The sequence below is a fragment of the Mustela putorius genome, unplaced genomic scaffold, assembly GCF_011764305.1.
Source record: "Mustela putorius furo isolate JIRA1106 unplaced genomic scaffold, ASM1176430v1.1 tig00001333_pilon_pilon_pilon, whole genome shotgun sequence".
Lineage (NCBI taxonomy): Eukaryota > Metazoa > Chordata > Mammalia > Carnivora > Mustelidae > Mustela > Mustela putorius.
In genome coordinates, this window is record NW_025421697.1 from 202,980 (window position 1) to 226,570 (window position 23,591).

General features: G+C 52.1%; 1 pseudogene; it reads left to right on the top strand.

Moving 5' to 3' along the window:
• The first annotated feature begins 1,260 nt into the window (after window positions 1-1,260).
• On the top strand, window positions 1,261-1,352 carry LOC123394075 (annotated as a pseudogene).
• The last annotated feature ends 22,239 nt before the right edge of the window (window positions 1,353-23,591 follow it).

Genomic DNA, 23,591 nt, shown 5'->3' on the forward strand with positions numbered 1-23,591 from the left:
AATGACTTGCCCTGAGGTTTTTACGTTGAGCACTTTTTTTTAATGCTCCTGTTGGTCATTTATATAACTTTTTTGAAAAAAAAAAAGTCTATTGAGATCCTTTTGCTATTTTTTTTAATTATATATATTTTTCTATTTGTATCTGTTGGTTATTAACCTTTTTTCAGATAAAAGATTTGTAAGTATTTTCTTCCATTCTATGGATTGTGTTTACATTCCCTTTTTTTTTTTTTTGGCAATGCAGAAACTTTAGTTTGATGTAATACCATTTATTTATTTATGCTTCTTTTGCTTGTGTTTTTGGCCTGGTATCCAAAAAACTATTCGCAAGACCAATGTCAAGGAGAATTTTTCCTATGTTTTCCTTTAGGAAATTTAGTTTCATGCATCACATTTAAGTCTTTAATCTATTTCAAGTTAAGATTTATGAGTGATATAAGGTTCCAGTTTCATGCTGGTTTGTGTGACTATTCAGTTTTAAATATCATTTATTGAACAGACTATCTTTACCCATTATATATGTTGGCCCCTGTCAAATATTAGGTGACTGTATCAAAGGATTTATTTCTGGACTCTCAATTCTGTTCAACTTGTTTATTGGTCTGTTTTTGTGCCAGTATACTTTATTGTTTTGAGCATGAGGGCTTTGTAGTATAGTTTCAAATCAAGAAGTGTAATTTCGCTTCTTCATTCTTTCTCAGAACTGCTTTAATTATTTGTTGTCTTTTATGGTCTCATATAAATTTTAGGATTCTTTCCTTACTTCTGTAAAAAAAAATATTGGATTTTTTAAAAAGATTTTTTATTTATTTATTTGACAGAGAGAGATGACAAGCAGGCAGAGAGGCAGGCAGAGAGAGAAGAGTTAGCAGCTTCCTGCTGATCTGAGAGCCTGATGCAGGGCTCGATCCCAGGACCCTGGGATCATGACCTGAGCTGAAGGCAGCGGCTTAACCCACTGAGCCACCCAGGCACCCCTAGCATTGGATATTTGATAGGAATTGAATTTACAGATGGTTTTCGGTAGTATGGACATTTTAACAATGTTAATTCTTACCATTCATAAATATGAGCTATCTTTCCATTTATGTCTCCTTCAAATTCTTTATCAATGTCATAGTTTATGGGGTACAGATCTTTCATCTTGTTAGTTAAATCTTTTCCTAAGTATTTTATTATTTTTGATGCTATTGTGAATTAGATTGTTCTCTTTATTTTTTCAGATAGTTCATCATTAGAGTGTTAAAATGCTCTTGTCTTGTGCTTACTTTGGCAGCACATATACTAAAATTGGAATGATGCAGAGAAGATTAGCATGATCAATGAGCAAGGATGACATAAAAAACTATTTTAAAAAAACGAAACAAAACAAAATTCCTGTCTTTTATATATTGATCTTGTATTTGGCAGCTTTATTAAATTTGTTTATTCAAAATTTTTTGTGAAGTTTTTAGGATTTTTTTTTAATTTTTTTTTTTTATAAACATATATTTTTATCCCCTGGGGTACAGGTCTGTGAATCACCAGGCTTACACACTTCACAGCACTCACCAAATCACATACCCTCCCCAATGTCCATAATCCCACCCCCTTCTCCCAAACCCCCTCCCCCCGGCAACCTCAGTTTGTTTTGTGAGATCAAGAGTCACTTATGGTTTGTCTCCCTCCCAATCCCATCTTGTTTCATTTATTCTTCTTCTACCCACTTAAGCCCCCATGTTGCATCACCACTTCCTCATATCAGGGAGATCATATGATAGTTGTCTTTCTCTGCTTGACTTATTTCGCTAAGCATGATACGCTCTAGTTCCATCCATGTTGTTGCAAATGGCAAGATTTCATTTCTTTTGATGGCTGCATAGTATTCATTGTGTGTATATATACCACATCTTCTTGATCCATTCATCTGTTGATGGACATCTAGGTTCTTTCCATAGTTTTGGCTATTGTGGACATTTGCTGCTATAAACATTCGGGTGCATGTGTCCCTTTGGACCACTACATTTTTATCTTTAGGGTAAATACCCAATAGTGCAATTGCTGGGTCATAGGGCAGTTCTATTTTCAACATTTTGAGGAACCTCCATGCTGTTTTCCAGAGTGGCTGCACCAGCTTGCATTCCCACCAACAGTGTAGGAGGGTTCCCCTTTCTCCGCATCCTCGCCAGCATCTGTCATTTCCTGACTTGTTGATTTTAGCCATTCTGACTGGTGTGAGGTGATATCTCATTGTGGTTTTGATTTGTATTTCCCTGATGCCGAGTGATATGGAGCACTTTTTCATGTGTCTGTTGGCCATCTGGATGTCTTCTTTGCAGAAATGTCTGTTCATGTCTTCTGCCCATTTCTTGATTGGATTATTTGTTCTTTGGGTGTTGAGTTTGCTAAGTTCTTTATAGATTCTGGACACTAGTCCTTTATCTGATATGTCATTTGCAAATATCTTCTCTTAGGATTTTTTTACATGTAAGTTCATGTTATCCAAAAAAAGAAAATTTTACTTCTTCTTCTTTTTTTTTTTTTTTGGAGTCTTTTATTTCTTTGTGTTTCTTGTTTCTCTGGCTAGGACATCCAGTACTATGTCAAATGAGAGTAGTGAACGTGGACACACTTGTCTTTTTTCTGATCTTTAAGGGGAAAACTTTCAAACTTATTTGATTGAATATGAGATTAGCTCTGGGCTTGCAATATGTGTTTTTTCTTTAATAAATTTTTTAAATTATTTTTTAAAATTTTTTATAAACATATAATGTGTTTTTATCCCTAGGGGTACAGGTCTGTGAATCACCAGGTTTACACATGTCACAGCACTCACCATCACTCACCATAGCACCTGCCCTCCCCAATGTCCATACCCCCACCATCCTCTCCCAACACACCTCCCCGCAGCGACCCTCAGTCTGTTTTGTGAGATTCAGTCTTTTATGGTTTGTCTCCCTCCAAATCCCATCTTCTTTTATTTTTCTTTTCGTACGCCCGAAACCGCCTATGTTGCATCTCCACTTCATCATATCAGGGAGATCATATGATAGTTGTCTTTCTCAGATTGATTTATTTCGCCAAGCATAATACCCTCTAGTTCCATCCATGTCATCACAAATAGCAGGATTTCATTTCTTTTGATGGTTGCACAGTATCCCATTATACATATATACCATATCTTATTTATTGATTGATCTGTTGAAGGACATTTAGGTTCTTTCCATAGTTTAACTATTGTGGACATTGCTGCTATAAACATTTGGGTGCATGTGCCCCTTCAGAATGCCCCGTTTGTATCTTTAGGGTATATATCCAGTACTACAATCACTGGGTCATAGGGTAGTTCTATTTTCAGCTTTTTGAGGCACCTCCACGCTGTTTTCCAGAGTGGTTGCACCAGCTTGCATTCCCACGTACAGTGTAGGAGGGTTGCCCTTTCTCCACATCCTCGCCAGCATCTGTCATTGACTGACTTGTTCATTTTAGCCATTCTGAAAGGTGTGAGGTGGTATCTCATTCTGGTTTTGATTTGTATTTCCCTGATGCCGAGTGATGTGGAGCATTTTTTCATGTGTCTGTTGGCCATTTGGATGTATTCTTTGCAGAAATGTCTGTTCATGTCCTCTGCCATTTTTTTTTTTTCATTCGATTATTTGTTCTTAGGGTTCTTAGAGTTTTATAAGCTCTTTATAGATTTTGGATAGATACTGGCCCTTTATCTGGTATGTCATTTGCAAATATCTTCTCCCAGATAACTTCTGACAGTCATCTTTTGGCTTTGTTAACTGTTTCCTTTGCTGTGCAAAAGCTTTTTGATCTGATGAGATCCCAGTAGTTCATTCTTGCCCTTGCTTCCCTTGCCTTTGGCGATGTTCCTAGGAAGGAGTTGCTGCTGCTGAGGTCAAAGAGGTTGCTACCTGTTTTTTTCTCCTCAAGGATTTTGATGGATTCCTTTCTCACATTATGCTTCTTCATCCATTTCCAGTCTATTTTCATGTGTGGTGGTGTAAAAAAACGGGCCCAATTTCATTTTTTTCTGCATGTGGCTGTTCAATTTTCCCAACACCATTTGTTGAAGAGGCTGTCTTTTTTTTCCATAGGACATTCCTTTCTGCTTTGTTGAAGATTAGTTGACCATAGAGTTGAGGGTGTATTTCTCTGGGCTCTCTATTCTGTTCCATTGATCTATGTCTGTTTTGGGGACAGTTCCCTACTATCTTGATGATGACAACTTTGTAATAGAGGTTGAAATCTGGAATTGTGATGCCAACAACTTTGGCTTTCTTTTTCAATATTCCTCTGGCTATTCGAGGTATTTTCTGGTTCCTTATATATATAAGGATGATTCGTCCCATTTCTTTGAAAAAAATGGATGGGATTTTGATAGGGATTGCATTAAATGTGTAGATTGCTTTAGGTAGCATAGACATTTTCACAATATTTGTTCTTCCAATACAGGAGCATGGAACATTTTTCCATTTCTTTGTGTCTTCTTCAATTTCTTTCATGAGTACTTTAGAGTTTTCTGAGTATAGATTCTTTGTTAGGTTTATTCCTAGATATCTTAGGGTTTTGGGTGCAATTGTAAATGGGATTCACTCCTTAGTTTCTATTTCTTCAGTCTTGTTGGTATAAAAAAAATGCAACCAATTTCTGTTCATTGATTTATATCCTGACACTTTACAGAATTTCTATACAAGTTATAGCAGATTTGGAGTGGAGTCCTTTAAGTTTTCCACATACAGAATCATATCATCTGCAAACAGGGATAGTTTGACTTCTCTTCTGCCAATTTGGCAAAATTTGGATGCCTTTAATTTCTTTTTGTTGTCTGATTGCTGAGGCTAGGACTTCTAGTACAATGTTGAATAGCAGTGGTGATAACGGACATCCCTGCCGTGTTCCTGACCTCAGCGGAAAAGTATTCAGTTTTTCTCCATTGAGAATAATATTTGCAGTGGGTTTTTCATAGATGGCTTTGATAATATTGATAATATGTGCCCTCTATCACTACACTTTGACGAGTTTTTTTTTAAAGATTTTATTTATTTATTTGACAGAGAGAGAGATCACAAATAGGCAGAGAGACAGACAGAGAGAGAGATGAGGAGAATCAGGCTCCCTGCTGAGCAGAAAGCCCAATGCAGGACTCGATCCCAGGCCCCTGGGATCATGACCTGAGCCGAAGGTAGAGGCTTAACCCACTGAGCCACCCAGGCGCCCCACTTTGAAGAGTTTTTAAGCAGGAAGGGATACTGCACTTTGCCAAATGCTTTTTCAGCATCTATGGAGAGTATCATATGGTTCTTGTTCTTTCTTTTATTGATGTGTGTTGTATCACATTGATTGATTTGCAGATGTTGAACCAACCTTGTAGCCCTGGAATAAATCCCAGTTGGTCGTGGTGAATAATCCTTTTAAGGTACTGTTGAATCTTATTGGCTAGTATTTTGGTGAGAATTTTCTCATCTGTGTTCATCAAGGATATTGGTCTGTAGTAGTTCTCTTTTTTGATGGGATCCTTGTCTGGTTTTGGGATCAAGGTGATGTTGGCCTCAGGAAAAAAAAAAAAGAGTTTGGGAGTTTTCCTTCCATTTCTATTTTTTTGGAACAGTATCATGAGAATAGGAATTAATTCTTCTTTAAATGTTTGGTAGAATTCCCCTGGGAAGCCATCTGGCCCGGGGCTTTTGTTTGTTTGGAGATTTTTGATGACTGTTTCAATCTCCGTACTGGTTATGGGTCTGTTCAGGTTTTCTATTTCTTCCTGGTTCAGTTGTGGTAGTTTATATGTCTCTAGGAATGTATCCATTTCTTCCAGATTGTTGAATTTGTTGGCATAGAGTTGCTCATAGTATGTTCTTATAATTGTTTGTATTTCTTTGGTGTTGGTTGTGATCTCTCCTTTCATTCATGATTTTATTTATTTGGGGTTCTTTCTCTTTTCTTTTTGATAAGTCTGGAAAGGGGTTTATCAATCTTATTAATTCTTTCAAAGAACCAGCTCCTAGTTTCGTTGATTTTTGTTCTATTGTTTTTGTTGTTGTTGTTGTTATTGTTTTGTGGTTTTTGTTTGTTTGTTTCTATTTCATTGATTTCTGCTCTGATCTTTATTATTCCTCTTCTCCTGCTGGGTTTAGGCTTCCTTTGTTGTTCTTTCTCCAACTCCTTTAGGTGTAGGGTTATGTTGTGTATTTGAGATCTGAGAGAGAAGCGTGATTGCACACGTCTGTCACTGCACTCCCCAGGAGCAAGTCTGGGGAAGGCGCAGCACGCCGCCCCCAGAGAAGAGAAGGAGCCGTTGGCCTTGTGGTAGGGAAAAGGACGGGAAGCAGGGTAGCCTGCCATGGCAGGAAGAGCAGGCCGGTGGCAAGACAAGTGTCACCCGCCCTCTGTGCGGAGTGACAAAGCCTGGTTCCTAAGGAGACATGAGGGGACGATTAGGGCAGGGATGCATGCTCCACACTGAGGAAGGAGAGTGGGCAGAAGGCAGGCCTGTCCTGTGCCTCTGGTCCCCAGGGGACAGCATCTCCTTCACCACCTGTCCATAGGGCAGACTTGGGCTAGCTACCAGGCGCCATACCAGGAAATGGCAGAAACAGCTCCCTCGAGAAACGGGCAGTCAGATGCCATCTTCCTCCAACATGTGACAGCGTTTTAGGTGGCAGGGGGTTTGCGGGGGAAGGAGTGGGGACAATCCCCCAAAGCTCCCCATTCCAGTGAACGGGCGGTGTTCAGGGAACCTGTCGCCTCCCCTCTCCTTTGGGGAAGGCACTGGCCTTGTCCGTGAATCCGCCTGAGGTCCAGTGCCAAAGGCCAAGCATTGCCTACACCGGGAGATGGTAGTGTGCTTAGAGTACCATCTTAGGCCATGCACGCTGCTGCAGGGTTGTGACTGTGTCTGCTTAGGTCGGCCTGGCAGGGTAAACCCAGGGCGACAACATGGAGGCTGGGAAAGCAAGGTCCAAGAGAAACCAGCTCTACCACGACTCTCCTTCCCTGATGCGACAGAGCGAACACCCAAAGCCTTGCTGAGGAAGCAGCAGAGAAGTGCGCTTCCCGCCAACTGAAAACCTCTGCGAAAGCATAGCAGTCGCTGGGAAATCAGAGTCGGTCCTGTGGGCTGCTGTTGCTGCTTGCCTTAGCCTAGTATTCGCAGCACGATGGGAGAAACCCGCATAGAGCGAAAGCCTCTTTGCCCTAGCATCCCCTCTGGGAAAACACAGCATTCTTTGGGAAATCAGAGTCCAGTCTGAGGGATGCTCTTGTTTGCATGAGCTGGTTTCCTCAGCACGATGTAATAAACCCGCATGGAGCGAAATCCTCTATGCCTGGGCATCCCCTATGCCTGAGAGAGAAGCGCGGTGGCACCTGTGGAAAGAGGCTTAAGGAAAGGGACACGTTTACACTTCGGTCCCCAGGAGCATGTCAGTGGAAGGTGCAGCACGCTGCCCGGGGAGAAGTGCAGGAGCCGCTGGCCTTCTGGTCTGGAAAGGGTTGCAAAGCAGGAGAGCCGGCAATACAAGTATCACCCGCTCCCAGTGCAGAGAGACAGGGGCCTGGCTGCTAAGGAGACAGGAGGGGATGAGTAGGGCAGGCTGCGTGCTCCACTCTAAGGAAGGAGTCTGGGCAGAAAGCATGCCTGTCCTGAGCCTCTGGGCCCAAGGAGAGAGCAGCTCCTTGGCCACCTGTCCCTGGGGCAGACATGCGCTAGCCACCAGGCGCCTACGCTGACTTCGCGGAAACAACTCCCTGAAATAACGGGGAGTCAGATGCCGTCTTCTTCCAGGATGTGGAAGCTTGCAGGAGGCACGGGGTTTAAGGTGAAGGAGTGGGCACAGTCCACCAAAGCTCCCTAATCTGTGCACGGGCCGTGTGCAGGGATCCTGTCGCCTCCTCTCTCCTGTGGTGAAGGCACTGGCCTAGACCCCGAGTCTGCCTGAGAGCCGCAGCCAAAAGCAAAGCCTAACCTACCCCAGGACATGGTAATAGGCATAGAGTGCCATGCTAGGCCAAGCACGCTGCTGCAGGGTTGTGACTGTGTCTGCTTAGTTCCGAATAGCAAGGTGAATCCCGGGCGCAAACTCAGAGCCCAGGAAAGCAAGTCCCAAGAGGCACCAGCTCTCCCGCGACTCTTCTTCCCTGACGCGAATGAAGCCTTGCGGAGGAAGCAGCAACGAAGTGCTGTTCGCTCCAAGCCAAAGCCTCTACGAAAGCACAGCATTCGCTGAGAAATGTTCTGTGGGCTGCTGCTGCTTGCCTGAGCCCAGTCACGGTGGGAGAAACCCGCAGACAGCGAAAGCTTCTATGCCTGGGCATCTCCCCTGGGAAAGCACAGCGTTCCTTGGGAAATCAGAGTTGGGTTTGGGGATGCTGTTGCTGCTTGCCTGAGCTAGTCTCCACAGCTCGGTGGAAGATACCCGCATGGAGCGAAATACTCTTCTTCCCAGCATCCCCTCTGCCTGAGAGTGAAGCCAAGTGTGGGGAAGGCGCAGCACACCGCCCCCGGAGAGGAGAAGGAACCCTTGGCCTTCGGATCGGGAAACACACGGGAAGCAGGATAGCCTGACGCAGCACGAATAGCAGGCCTGTGGCAAGACAAGAGTCACCCGCTCCCTGTGCGGTGAGATGGAAGCCTGGCTGCTAAGGAGACATGAGGGGACGACTAGGGCAGAGGCGAGTGTTCCACTCTTAGGAAGGAGTCTGGGAAGAAAGCATTCATGTCCTGAGCCTCTGGGCCCAAGGAGACAGCAGCTTCTTGGCCACCTGTCCCTGGGGAAGATATACGCTATCCACCAGGCGCCTACGCTGACCTCGCGGAAACAGCTCCCTGAAATAACGGGGAGTCAGATGCCGTCTTCTTCCAGGATCTGGAGGCTTGCAGGAGGCACGGGGTTTAAGGGGTAGGAGTGGGCACAATCCCACAAAGCTACCTATTCAGTGCACGGGTGGTGTGCAGGGATCCTGTCACCTCTCCTTTCCTGTGGGGAAAGCAATGGCCTAGTCCAAGTATCCGCCTGAGCGCCAGAGTAAAAGGCCAAGCGATGCCTACACTGGGAGATGGTAGTTTGCATAGAGTGCCATCCTAGGCTACGCACGGTACTGCAGGTTTGTGGCTGTGTCTGCATAGTTCGGCCTGGCAGGGTGAACCCAGAACGCGATCATGGAGCCCGGGAAAGCAAGGCCCAAGAGGCAGCAGCTCTCCCACAGCTCTTCTTCCATGACGCGACTGAAGCCTTGCGGAGCAAGCAGCAGCGAAGTGCTGTTCGCTCCGAACAAAGCCTCTGCGTAAGCACAGCATTCGCTGAAAAATGATCTGCGGGCTGCTGCTGCTTGCCTGAGCCCAGTCTCGCGGTGGGAGAAACCCTCATCCAGCGAAAGCTTCTATGCCTGGGCATCACCCCTGGGAAAGCACAGCGTTCCTTGGGAAATCAGAGTTGGTTTTGGAGATGCTGTTTCTGCTTGACTGAGCTAGTCTCCACAGCTTGGTGGAAGATACCCGCATGGAGCGAAATACTCTTCTTCCCAGCATCCCCTCTTCCTGAGAGTGAAGCCAAGTGTGCGGAAGGCGCAGCACACCGCCCCCGGAGAGGAGAAGGAGCCCTTGGCCTTGGGGTCGGGAAACACTCGGGAAGCAGGATAGCCTACCGAGGCACGAACATCCGGCCGGTGGCAAGACAAGAGTCACCCACTCCCTGTGCTGTGAGTGGAAGCCTGGCTGCTAAGGAGACATGAGGGGACGACTAGGGCAGAGGCGCGTGCTCCACTCTTAGGAAGGAGTCTGGGCAGAAAGCATGCCTGTCCTGAGCCTCTCGGCCCAAGGAGACAGCAGCTCCTTGGCCACCTGTCCCTGGGGCAGACATGCGCTAGCCACCAGGCGCCTACACTGAACTTGCAGAAACAGCTCCAAAATAACGGGCAGTCAGATGCCATCTTCCCCCAGGATGTGGAAACTTGGAGGAGGCACGGGATTTAAGGGGAACGAGAGACCATATTTCCACAAAGCTCCCTAATCTGTGCGCGGGCCGTGTGCAGGGATCCTGTCGCCTCCTCTCTCCTGTGGTGAAGGCACTAGCCTAGACCCCGAGTCTGCCTGAGAGCCGGAGCAAAAAGCAAAGCTTAACCTACCCCAGGACATGGTAATAGGCATAGAGTGCCATGCTAGGCCAAGTACGCTGCTGCAGGGTTGTGACTGTGTCTGCTTAGTTCCGAATAGCAAGGTGAATCCCGGGCGCAAACTCAGAGCCCAGGAAAGCAAGTCCCATGAGGCACCAGCTCTCCCGCGGCTCTTCTTCCCTGCCGCGCAGAGTGAACACCCAAAGACTTTCTGAGGAAGCAGCAGTGAAGTGCGTTTCGTGCCAAGCTGAAAACCTCTGAGAAAGCATAGCAGTCGCAGGGAAATCAGAGTCGGTTCTGAGGGCTGCTGTTGCTGCTTGCCTTAGCCTAGTATTCGCAGCACGATGGGAGAAACCCGCATAGTGCGAAAGCTTCTTTGCCCTGGCATCCCCTCTGGGAAAGCACAGCATTCTTTGGGAAATCAGAGTCCGGTCTGAGGGATGCTCCTGTTTGCCTGAGCTGGTCTCCTCAGCACGCTGTAATAAACCCGCATGGAGCGAAATCCTCTATGCCTGGGCATCCCCTCTGCCTGAGAGAGTAGCGCGGTGGCGCCTGTGGAAAGAGCCTTAAGGAAAGGGACACGTTTTCACTGCGTTCTCCAGGAGCATGTCAGTGGAAGGTGCAGCACGCTGCCCGGGGAGAAGAGCAGGAGCCGTTGGCCTTCTGGTCTGGAAAGGGTTGCGAAGCAGGAGAGCCGGCAATACAATTATCACCCGCTCCCAGTGCAGAGAGACAAGGGCCTGGCTGCTAAGGAGACAGGAGGGGATGAGTAGGGCAGGACACGTGCTCCACTCTTAGGAAGGAGTCTGGGCAGAAAGCATGCCTGTCCTGGGCCCAAGGAGAGAGCAGCTCCTTGGCCACCTGTCCCTGGGGCAGACATTCGCTAGCCACCAGACGCCTACGCTGACCTTGCGGAAACAGCTCCCTGAAATAACGGGGAGTCAGGTGCCGTCTTCTTCCAGTATGTGGAAGCTTGCAGGAGGCACGGGGTTTAAGGGAAAGGAGTGGGCACAGTCCCCCAAAGCTCCCTATTTAGTGCACGGGCGGTGTGCAGGGATCCTGTCACCTCTCCTTTCCTGTGGGGAAATCAATGGCCTAGTCCAAGAATCTGCCTTATCGCCAGAGTAAAAGGCCAAGCGATGCCTACACTGGGAGATGGTAGTGTGCAGAGAGTGCCATCCTGGCTACGCACGATACTGCAGGGTTGTGGCTGTGTCTGCATAGTTCGGCCTGGCAGGGTGAACCCAGAACGCGATCATGGAGCCCGGGAAAGCAAGGCCCAAGAGGCACCAGCTCTCCCACAGCTCTTCTTCCCTGACACGACTGAAGCCTTGCGGAGGAAGCAGCAGCGAAGTGCTGTTCGCTCCAAGCCAAATCCACTGCGAAAGCACAGCAGTCGCTTAGAAATGTTCTGCGGGCTGCTGCTGCTTGCCTGAGCCCAGTCTCTCGGTGGGAGAAACCCTCATCCAGCAAAAGCCTCTATGCCTGGAAATCTCCCCTGGGAAAGCACAGCGTTCCTTGGGAAATGAGTTGGGTTTGGGGATGCTGTTGCTGCTTGCCAGAGCTAGTCTCCACAGCTCGGTGGAAGATACCCGCATGGAGCGAAATACTCTTCTTCCCAGCATCCCCTCTGCCTGAGAGTGAAGCCAAGTGTGGGGAAGGCGCAGCACAACGCCCCCGGAGAGGAGAAGGAGCACTTGGCCTTGGGGCCGGAAAAACTCGGGAAGCAGGATAGCCTGCCACGGCACCTACAGCAGGCCGGTGGCAAGACAAGAGTCACCCGCTCCCTGTGCGGTGAGATGGAAGCCTGGCTGCTAAGGAGACATGAGGGGACGACTAGGGCAGAGGCGCGTGCTCCACTCTTAGGAAGGAGTCTGGGCAGAAAGCATGCCTGTCCTGAGCCTCTGGGCCCAAGGAGACAGCAGTTCCTTGGCCACCTGGCCCTGAGGCAGACATTCGCTAGCCAGCATGCGCCTACGCTGAACTCGCAGAAACAGCTCCAAAATAACGGGCAGTCAGATGCCATCTTCCTCCAGATGTGGAAGCTTGGAGGAGGAACGGTGTTTTAGGGGAAGGAGTGGGCATAGTTCCCCAAAGCTCCCTAGTGTGTGCACGGGCCATGTGCAGGGATCCTGTCGCCTCCTCTCTGCTGTGGTGAAGGCACTGGCCTATACCCCAGTCTGCCTGAGAGCCGGAGCCAAAGCAAAGCCTAACCTACCCCAGGACATGGTAATAGGCATAGAGTGCCATGCTAGGCCAAGCACGCTGCTGCAGGGCTGTGACTGTGTCTGCTTAGTTCCGAATAGCAAGGTGAATCCCGGGCGCAAATTCAGAGCCCAGGAAAGCAAGTCCCAAGAGGCACCAGCTCTCCCGCGGCTCTTCTTCGCTGCCGCGCAGAGTGAACACCCAAAGCCTTTCTGAGGAAGCAGCAGTGAAGTGCGTTTCGTGCCAAGCTGAAAACCTCTGAGAAAGCATAGCAGTCGCTGGGAAATCAGAGTCGGTTCTGAGGGCTGCTGTTGCTGCTTGCCTTAGCCTAGTATTCGCAGCACGATGGGAGAAACCCGCATAGTGCGAAAGCCTCTTTGCCCTGGCATCCCCTCTGGGAAAGCACAGCATTCTTTGGGAAATCAGAGTCCGGTATGAGGGATGCTCCTGTTTGCCTGAGCTGGTCTCCTCAGCACGCTGTAATAAACCCGCATGGAGCGAAATCCTCTATGCCTGGGCATCCCCTCTGCCTGAGAGAGAAGCGCGGTGGCGCCTGTGGAAAGAGCCTTAAGGAATGGGACACGTTTTTCACTGCGGTCCCCAGGATCATGTCAGTGGAAGGTGCAGCACGCTGCCCGGGGAGAAGAGCAGGAGCCGTTGGCCTTCTGGTCTGGAAAGGGTTGCGAAGCAGGAGAGCCAGAAATACAAGTATCACCCGCTCCCAGTGCAGAGAGACCGGGGCCTGGCTGCTAAGGAGAAAGGAGGGGATGAGTAGGGCAGGCCGCGTGCTCCACACTTAGGAAGGAGTCTGGGCTGAAAGCATGCCTGTCCTGAACCTCTGGGCCCAAGGAGAGAGCAGCTCCTTGGCCACCTGTCCCTGGGGCAGACATGCGCTAGCCACCAGGCGCCTACGCTGACCTCGCGGAAACAGCTCCCTGAAATAACGGGGAGTCAGGTGCCATCTTCTTCCAGGATGTGGAAGCTTGCAGGAGGCACGGGGTTTAAGGGAAAGGAGTGGGCACAGTCCCCCAAAGCTCCCTATATAGTGCACGGGCGGTGTGCAGGGAACTGTAACCTCTCCTTTCCTGTGGGGAAAGCAATGTCCTAGTCCAAGTATACGCCTGAGCGCCAGAGTAAAAGGCCAAGCGAATGCCTACACTGGGAGATGGTAGTGTGCATAGAGTGCCATCCTAGGCTATGCACGGTACTGCAGGGTTGTGGCTGTGTCTGCATAGTTCGGCCTGGCATGGTGAAACCAGAACGCGATCATGGAGCCCGGGAAAACAAGGCCCAAGAGGCACCAGCTCTCCCACAGTTCTTCTTCCCTGACGCGACTGAAGCCTTGCGGAGGAAGCAGCAGCGAAGTGCTGTTCGCTCCAAGCCAAAGCCTCTGCGAAAGCACAGCATTCGCTGAGAAATGTTCTGCGGGCTGCTGCTGCTTGCCTGAGCCCAGTCTCTCGGTGGGAGAAACCCTCATCCAGCAAAAGCCTCTATGCCTGGAAATCTCCCCTGGGAAAGCACAGCGTTCCTTGGGAAATAAGAGTTGGGTTTGGGGATGCTGTTGCTGCTTGCCTGAGCTAGACTCCACAGCTCGGTGGAAGATACCCGCCTGGAGCGAAATACTCTTCTTCCCAGCATCCCCTCTGCCTGACAGTGAAGCCAAGTGTGGGGAAGGCTTAGCACACCGCCCCCGGAGAGGAAAAGGAGCCCTTGGCCTTGGGGCCGGAAAAACTCGGGAAGCAGGATAGCCTGCCGAGGCACGAACAGCCGGCCGGTGCAAGACAAGAGTCACCCGCTCCCTGTGCGGTGAAATGGAAGCCTGGCTGCTAAGGAGACAGTAGACGACTAGGGCAGAGGCGCGTGCTCCACTCTTAGGAAGGAGTCTGGGCAGAAAGCATGCCTGTCCTGAGCCTCTGGGCCCAAGGAGACAGCAGCACCTTGGCCACCTGGCCCTGGGGCAGACATTCGGTAGCCACCAGGCGCCTACGCTGACCTCGCGGAAACAGCTCCCTGAAATAACGGGGAGTCAGGTGCCGTCTTCTTCCAGGATGTGGAAGCTTGCAGGAGGCACGGGGTTTAAGGGAAAGGAGTGGGCACAGTCCCCCAAAGCTCCCTACTTAGTGCACGGGCGGTGTGCAGGGATCCTGTCACCTCTCCTTTCCTGTGGGTAAAGCAATGGCCTAGTCCAAGTATACGCCTGAGCTCCAGAGTAAAAGGCCAAGCGAAGCCTACACTGGGAGATGGTAGTGTGCATAGAGTGCCATCCTAGGCTATGCACGGTACTGCAGGGTTGTGGCTGTGTCTGCATAGTTCGGCCTGGCAGGGCAAAACCAGAACGCGATCATGGAGCCCGGGAAAACAAGGCCCAAGAGGCACCAGCTCTCCCACAGCTCTTCTTCCCTGACGCGACTGAAGCCTTGCGGAGGAAGCAGCAGCGAAGTGCTGTTCGCTCCAAGCCAAAGCCTCTGCGAAAGCACAGCATTCGCTGAGAAATGTTCTGCGGGCTGCTGCTGCTTGCCTGAGCCCAGTCTCTCGGTGGGAGAAACCCTCATCCAGCAAAAGCCTCTATGCCTGGAAATCTCCCCTGGGAAAGCACAGCGTTCCTTTGGAAATCAGAGTTGCGTTTGGGGATGCTGTTGCTGCTTGCCTGAGCTAGTCTCCACAGCTCGGTGGAAGATACCCGCCTGGAGCGAAATACTCTTCTTCCCAGCATCTCCTCTTCCTGAGAGTGAAGCCAAGTGTGGGGAAGGCGCAGCACACCGCCCCCGGAGAGGAGAAGGAGCCCTTGGCCTTGAGGTCGGGAAACACTCGGGAAGCAGGATAGCCTACCGAGGCACGAACAGCCGGCCGGTGGCAAGAGAAGAGTCACCCGCTCCCTGTGCTGTGAGTGGAAGCCTGGCTGCTAAGGAGACATGAGGGGACGACTAGGGCAGAGGCGCGTGCTCCACTCTTAGGAAGGAGTCTGGGCAGAAAGCATGCCTGTCCTGAGCCTCTGGGCCCAAGGAGACAGCAACTCCTTGGCCACCAGTCCCTGGGGCAGACATGCGCTAGCCACCAGGCGCCTACACTGAACTCGCAGAAACAGCTTCAAAATAACGGGCAGTCTGATGCCATCTTCCCCCAGGATGTGGAAGCTTGGAGGAGGCACGTGGTTTAAGGGGAACGAGAGACCATATTTCCCCAAAGCTCCCTAATCTGTGCGCGGGCCGTGTGCAGGGATCCTGTCGCATCCTCTCTCCTGTGAAGGAACTGGCCTAGACCCCGAGTCTGCCTGAGAGCCGTAGCAAAAAGCAAAGCCTAACCTACCCCAGGACATGGTAATAGGCATAGAGTGCCATGCTAGGCCAAGCACGCTGCTGCAGGGTTGTGACTGTGTCTGCTTAGTTCCAAATAGCAAGGTGAATCCCGGGCGCAAACTCAGAGCCCAAGAAAGCAAGTCCCATGAGGCACCAGCTCTCCTGCGGCTCATCTTCCCTGCCGCGCAGAGTGAACACCCAAAGCCTTTCTGAGGAAGCAGCAGTGAAGTGCGGTTCGTGCCAAGCTGAAAACCTCTGAGAAAGCATAGCAGTCGCTGGGATATCAGAGTCAGTTCTGAGGGCTGCTGTTGCTGCTTGCCTTAGCCTAGTATTCGCAGCACGATGTGAGAAACCCGCATAGAGCGAAGCCTCTTTGCCCTGGCATCCCCTCTGGGAAAGCACAGCATTCTTTGGGAAATCAGATTCCGGTCTGAGTGAATGCTCCTGTTTGCCTGAGCTGGTCTCCTCAGCACGGTGTAATAATCCCGCATGGAGCGAAATCCTCTATGCCTGGGCATCCCCTCTGCCTGAGAGAGAAGCGCGGTGGCGCCTGTGGAAAGAGCCTTAAGGAAAGGGACACCTTTTTCACTGGGGAACCCAGGAGCATGTCAGTATAAGGTGCAGCACGCTGCCCGGGGAGAATAGCAGGAGCCGTTGGCCTTCTGGTCTGGAAAGGGTTGCGAAGCAGCAGAGCCGGCAATACAAGTATCACCCGCTCCAGTGCAGAGAGACAGGGGCCTGGCTGCTAAGGAGACAGGAGGGGATGAGTAGGGCAGGCCGCGTGCTCCACTCTTAGGAAGGAGGCTGGGCAGAAAGCATGCCTGTCTTGAACCTCTGGGCCCAAGGAGAGAGCAGCTCCTTGGCCACCTGTCCCTGGGGCAGACATGCGCTAGCCACCAGGCGCCTACGCTTCCCTCGCGGAAACAGCTCCCTGAAATAACGGGGAGTCAGGTGCCGTCTTCTTCCAGGATGTGGAAGCTTGCAAGGAGGCACGGGGTTTAAGGGAAAGGAGTGGGCAGAGTCCCCCAAAGCTCCCTATTCAGTCCACGGGCGGTGTGCAGGGATCCTGTCACCTCTCCTTTCCTGTGGGGAAAGCAATGGCCTAGTCCAAGTATACGCCTGAGCGCCATTGTAAAAGGCCAAGCGAAGCCTACACTGGGAGATGGTAGTGTGCATAGAGTGCCAATTGGGCTACGCACGGTACTGCAGGGTTGTGGCTGTGTCTGCATAGTTCGGCGTGGCACGGTCAACCCAGAACGCATTCATGGAGCCCGGGAAAACAAGGCCCAAGAGGCACCAGCTCTCCCACAGCTCTTCTTCCCTGACGCGACTGAAGCCTTGCGGAGGAAGCAGCAGCGAAGTGCTGTTCGCTCCAAGCCAAAGCCTCTGCGAAAGCACAGCATTCGCTTAGAAATGTTCTGCGGGCTGCTGCTGCTTGCCTGAGCCCCGTCTCTCGGTGGGAGAAACCCTCATCCAGCAAAAGCCTCTATGCCTGGGCATCTCCCCTGGGAAAGCACAGCGTTCCTTGGGAAATAAGAGTTGGGTTTGGGGATGCTGTTCCTGCTTGCCTGAGCTAGTCTCCACAGCTCGGTGGAAGATACCCGCATGGAGCGAAATACTCTTCTTCCCAGCAACCCTTCTGCTTGAGACTGAAGCCAAGTGTGGGGAAGGTGCACCACACCGCCCCTGGAGAGAAAAAGAAGCACTTGGCCTTGGGGTCGGGAAACACTCGGGAAGCAGGATAGCCTGCAGAGGCACGAACAGCCGGCGGGTGCAAGACAAGAGTCACCCGCTCCCTGTGCGGTGAGATGGTCGCCTGGCTGCAAAGGAGACAAGAGGGGACGACTAGGGCAGAGGCGTGTGCTCCACTCTTAGGAAGGAGTCTGGGCAGAAAGCATGCCTGTCCTGAAACTCTGGGCCCAAGGAGACAGCAGCTTCTTGGCCACCTGGCCCTGGGGCAGACATGCGCTAGCCACCAGGCGCCTACGCTGAACTCGCAGAAACAGCTCCAAAATAACGGGCAGTCTGATGCCATCTTCCTCCAGGATGTGGAAGCTTGGAGGAGTCAGGGGGTTTAAGGGGAAGGAGTGGGCATAGTTCCCCAAAGCTCCCTAGTGTGTGCACGGGCCGTGTGCAGGGATCCTGTCGATTCCTCTCTCCTGTGGTGAAGGCAATGGCCTAGACCCCGAGTCTGCCTGAGAGCCGGAGCCAAAAGCAAAGCCTAACCTACCCCAGGACATGTTAATAGGCATAGAGTGCCATGCTAGGCCAAGCACGCTGCTGCAGGGTTGTGACTGTGTCTGCTTAGTTCCGAATAGCAAGGTGAATCCCGGGCGCAAAGTCAGAGCCCAGGAAAGCAAGTCCCAAGAGGCACCAGCTCTCCCGCGGCTCATCTTCCCTGCCGCGCAGAGTGAACACCCAAAGCCTTTCTGAGGAAGCAGCAGTGAAGTGCGGTTCGTGCCCACCTGAAAACCTCTGAGAAAGGATAGCAGTCGCTGGCAAATCAGAGTCAGTTCTGAGGGCTGCTGTTGCTGCTTGCCTTAGCCTAGTATTCGCAGCACGATGGGAGAAACCCGCATAGAGCGAAAGCCTCTTTGCCCTGGCATCCCCTCTGGGAAAGCACAGCATTCTTTGGGAAATCAGAGCCCGTCTGAGGGAATGAATGCTCCTGTTTGCCTGAGCGGGTCTCCTCAGCACGGTGTAATAAACCCGCATGGAGCGAAATCCTCTATGCCTGGGCATCCCCTCTGCCTGAGAGAGAAGCGCGGAGGCGCCTGTGGAAAGAGCCTTAAGGAAAGGGACACGTTTTTCACTGGGGTACCCAGGAGCATGTCAGTGGAAGGTGCAGCACGCTGCCCGGGGAGAAGAGCAGGAGCCGTTGGCCTTCTGGTCTGGAAAGGGTTGCGAAGCAGGAGAGCCGGAAATGCAAGTATCACCCGCTCCCAGTGCAGAGAGACAGGGGCCTGGCTGCTAAGGAGAAAGGAGGGGATGAGTAGGGCAGGCCACGTGCTCCACTCTTACGAAGGAGTCTGGGCAGAAAGCATGCCTGTCCTGAACCTCTGGGCCCAAGGAGAGAGCAGCTCCTTGGCCACCTGTCCCTGGGGCAGACATGAGCTAGCCACCAGGCGCCAACGCTGACCTCGCGGAAACAGCTCCCTGAAATTACGGGGAGTCAGGTGCTGTCTTCTTCCAGGATGTGGAAGCTTGCAGGAGGCACGGGGTTTAAGGGAAAGGAGTGGGAACAGTCCCCCAAAGCTCCCTATTTAGTGCACGGGCGGTGTGCAGGGATCCTGTCACCTCTCCTTTCCAGTGGGGAAAGCAATGGCCTAGTCCAAGAATCTGCCTTAGCGCCAGAGTAAAAGGCCAAGCGATGCTTATACCAGAGATGGTAGTGTGCATAGAGTGCCATCCTAGGCTACGCACGGTACTGCAGGATTGTGGCTGTGTCTGCATAGTTCGGCCTGGCAGGGTGAACCCAGAACGCGATCATGGAGCCCGGGAAAGCAAGGCTCAAGAGGAACCAGCTCTCCCACAGCTCTTCTTCCATGACGCGACTGAAGCCTTGCGGAGGAAGCAGCAGCGAAGTGCTGTTCGCTCCATCCAAACCCTCTACGAAAGCGCAGCAGACGCTTAGAAATGTTCTGCGGGCTGCTGCTACTTGCCTGAGCCCAGTCTCTCGGTGGGAGAAACCCTCATCCAGCAAAAGCCTCTATGCCTGGAAATCTCCCCTGGAAAAGCACAGCGTTCCTTGGGAAATCAGAGTTGGGTTTGGGGATGCTGTTGCTGCTTGCCTGAGCTAGTCTCCACAGCTCGGTGGAAGATACCCGCCTGGAGCGAAATACTCTTCTTCCCAGCATCCCCTCTGCCTGACAGTGAAGCCAAGTGTGGGGAAGGCGCAGCACACCGCCCCCGGAGAGGAGAAGGAGCCCTTGGCCTTGGGGTCGGAAAAAATCCGGAAGCAATAGCCTGCCACGGCACCTACAGCAGGCCGGTGGCAAGACAAGAGTCACCGACTCCCAGTGCGGTGAGATGGAAGCCTGGCTGCTAAGGAGACATGAGGGGACGACTAGGGCAGAGGCGCGTGCTCCACTCTTAGGAAGGAGTCTGGGCAGAAAGCATGCCTGTCCTGAGCCTCTGGGCCCAAGGAGACAGCAGCACCTTGGACACCTGGCCCTGGGGCAGACACGCTCTAGCCACCAGGCGCCTACCCTGAACTCGCAGAAACAGCTCCAAAATAACGGGCAGTCTGATGCCATCTTCCTCCAGGATGTTGAAGCTTGGAGGAGTCACGGGGTTTAGGGGAAGGAGTGGGCATAGTTCCCCAAAGCTCCCTAGTGTGTGCACGGGCCGTGTGCAGGGATCCTGTCGCCTCCTCTCTCCTGTGGTGAAGGCACTGGCCTAGACCCCGAGTCTGCCTGAGAGCCGGAGCCAAAAGCAAAGCCTAACCTACCCCAGGACATGTTAATAGGCATAGAGTGCCATGCTAGGCCAAGCACGCTGCTGCAGGGTTGTGACTGTGTCTGCTTAGTTCCGAATAGCAAGGTGAATCCCGGGCGCAAAGTCAGAGCCCAGGAAAGCAAGTCCCAAGAGGCACCAGCTCTCCCGCGGCTCTTCATCCCTGCCGCGCAGAGTGAACACCCAAAGCCTTTCTGAGGAAGCAGCAGTGAAGTGCGGTTCGTGCCAAGCTGAAAACCTCTGAGAAAGCATAGCAGTCGCTGGGAAATCAGAGTCGGTTCTGAGTGCTGCTGTTGCTGCATGCCTTAGCCTAGTATTCGCAGCACGATGGGAGAAACCCGCATAGAGCGAAAGCCTCTTTGCCCTGGCATCCCCTCTGGGAAAGCACAGCATCCTTTGGGAAATCAGAGTCCGGTCTGAGAGATGCTCCTGTTTGCCTGAGCGGGTCTCCTCAGCGCGGTGTAATAAACCCGCATGGAGCGAAATCCTCTATGCCTGGGTATCCCCTCTGCCTGAGAGAGAAGCGCGGTGGCGCCTGTGGAAAGAGCCTTAAGGAAAGGGACACGTTTTTCACTGGGGTACCCAGGAGCATGTCAATGGAAGGTGCAGCACGCTGCCCGGGGAGAAGAGCAGGAGCCGTTGGCCTTCTGGTCTGGAAAGGGTTGCGAAGCAGGAGAGCCAGAAATACAAGTATCACCCGCTCCCATTACAGAGAGACAGGGGCCTGGCTGCTAAGGAGACAGGAGGGGATGAGTAGGGCAGGCGACGTGCTCCACTCTTACGAAAGAGTCTGGGCAGAAAGCATGCCTGTCCTGAACCTCTGGGCCCAAGGAGAGAGCAGCTCCTTGGCCACCTGTCCCTGGGGAAGACATGCGCTAGCCACCAGGCGCCTACGCTGACCTCGCGGAAACAGCTCCCTGAAATAACGTGGAGTCATGTGCCGTCTACTTCCAGGATGTGGAAGCTTACGGGAGGCACGGGGTTTAAGGGAAAGGAGTGGGCACAGTCCCCCAAAGCTCCCTATTTAGTGCACGGGCGGTGTGCAGGGATCCTGTCACCTCTCCTTTCCTGTGGGGAAAGCAATGGCCTAGTCCAAGAATCTGCCTTAGCGCCAGAGAAAAAGGCCAAGCGATGCCTACACTGGGAGATGGTAGTGTGCATAGAGAGCCATTCTAGGCTACGCACGGTACTGCAGGGTTGTGGCTGTGTCTGCATAGTTCGGCCTGGCAGGGTGAACCGAGAACGCGATCATGGAGCCCTGGAAAGCAAGGCTCAAGAGGAACCAGCTCTCCCACAGCTCTTCTTCCATGACGCGACTGAAGCCTTGCGGAGGAAGCAGCAGCGAAATGCTGTTCGCTCCAAGCCAAACCCTCTGAGAAAACACAGCATTCGCTGAGAAATGTTCTGCGGGCTGCTGCTGCTTGCCTGAGCCCAGTCTCTCGGTGGGAGAAACCCTCATCCAGCAAAAGCCTCTATGCCTGGAAATCTCCCCTGGGAAAGCACAGCGTTCCTTGGGAAATCAGAGTTGGGTTTGGGGATGCTGTTGCTGCTTGGCTGAGCTAGTCTCCCCCGCTCGGTGGAAGATACACGCCTGGAGCGAACTACTCTTCTTCCCAGCATCCCCTCTGCCTGACAGTGAAGCCAAATGTGGGGAAGGCTTAGCACACCGACCCCGGAGAGGAGAAGGAGCCCTTGGCCTTGGGGCCGGAAAAACTCGGGAAGCAGGATAGCCTGCCGAGGCACGAACAGCCGGCCGGTGCAAGACAAGAGTCACCCGCTCCCTGTGCGGTGAGATGGAAGCCTGGCTGCTAAGGAGACATGAGGAGACGACTAGGGCAGAGGCGCGTGCTCCACTCTTAGGAAGGAGTCTGGGCAGAAAGCATGCCTGTCCTGAGACTCTGGGCCCAAGGAGACAGCAGCTTCTTGGCCACCTGGCCCTGGGGCAGACATGCGCTAGCCACCAGGCGCCTACGCTGAACTCGCAGAAACAGCTCCAAAATAACGGGCAGTCTGATGCCATCTTCCTCCAGGATGTGGAAGCTTGGAGGAGTCAGGGGGTTTAAGGGGAAGCAGTGGGCATAGTTCCCCAAAGCTCCCTAGTGTGTGCACGGGCCGTGTGCAGGGATCCTGTCGATTCCTCTCTCCTGTGGTGAAGGCAATGGCCTAGACCCCGAGTCTGCCTGAGAGCCGGAGCCAAAAGCAAAGCCTAACCTACCCCAGGACATGTTAATAGGCATAGAGTGCCATGCTAGGCCAAGCACGCTGCTGCAGGGTTGTGACTGTGTCTGCTTAGTTCCGAATAGCAAGGTGAATCCCGGGCGCAAAGTCAGAGCCCAGGAAAGCAAGTCCCAAGAGGCACCAGCTCTCCCGCGGCTCTTCTTCCCTGCCGCGCAGAGTGAACACCCAAAGCCTTTCTGAGGAAGCAGCAGTGAAGTGCGGTTCGTGCCCACCTGAAAACCTCTGAGAAAGGATAGCAGTCGCTGGCAAATCAGAGTCGCTTCTGAGGGCTGCTGTTGCTGCTTGCCTTAGCCTAGTATTAGCAGCACGATGGGAGAAACCCGCATAGAGCGAAAGCCTCTTTGCCCTGGCATCCCCTCTGGGAAAGCACAGCATCCTTTGGGAAATCAGAGTCCGGTCTGAGAGATGCTCCTGTTTGCCTGAGCGGGTCTCCTCAGCACGGTGTAATAAACCCGCATGGAGCGAAATCCTCTATGCCTGGGCATTCCCTCTGCCTGAGAGAGAAGCGCGGTGGCGCCTGTGGAAAAAGCCTTCAGGAAAGGGACACGTTTTTCACTGCGGTCCTCAGGAGCATGTCAGTGGAAGGTGCAGAACGCTGCCTGGGGAGAAGAGCAGGAGCCGTTGGCCTTCTGCTCTGGAAACGGTTGCAATAAAGGAGAGCTGGCAATACAAGTATCACCCGCTCCCAGTGCAGAGAGACAGAAGCCTGGCTGCTAAGGAGACATGAGGGGATGAGTAGGACAGGGCGCATGCTCCACTCTTAGGAAGGAGTCTGGGCAGTAAGCATGCCTGTCCTGAACCTCTGGGCCTAAGGAGACAGCGGCTTCTTGGCAATGTGTCCCTGGGTCAGACATGCGCTAGCCACCAGGTGCCTACGCTGAACTCGCAAAAACAGCTCCCTGAAATAATGGAGATTGAGATTTCGTCTTCCTCCAAGATGTGGAAGCTTGGAGGAGGCACGGGGTTTAAGGGGAAGGAGTGGGCACAGTTCCCCAACCTCCCTATTCAGTTTACGGGCGGCGTGCAGGGATCTTGTCACCTCTCTTTTTCTGTGGGGAAAGCACTGGCCTAGTCTGAGAATCCGCCTGAGCGCCAGAGTAAAAGGCCAAGCGATGCCTACACTGGGAGATGGTAGTGTGCATAGAGTGCCATCCTAGACTACACAAGCTACTGCAGGGTTGTGGCTCTGTCTGCTTAGTTCGGCCTGGCAGGGTGAACACAGGATGCGAACATGGAGCCCGGTTAAGCAAGGCCCAAGAGGCACCAGCTCTCCCGCAGCTCTTCTTCCCTGTCGTGACT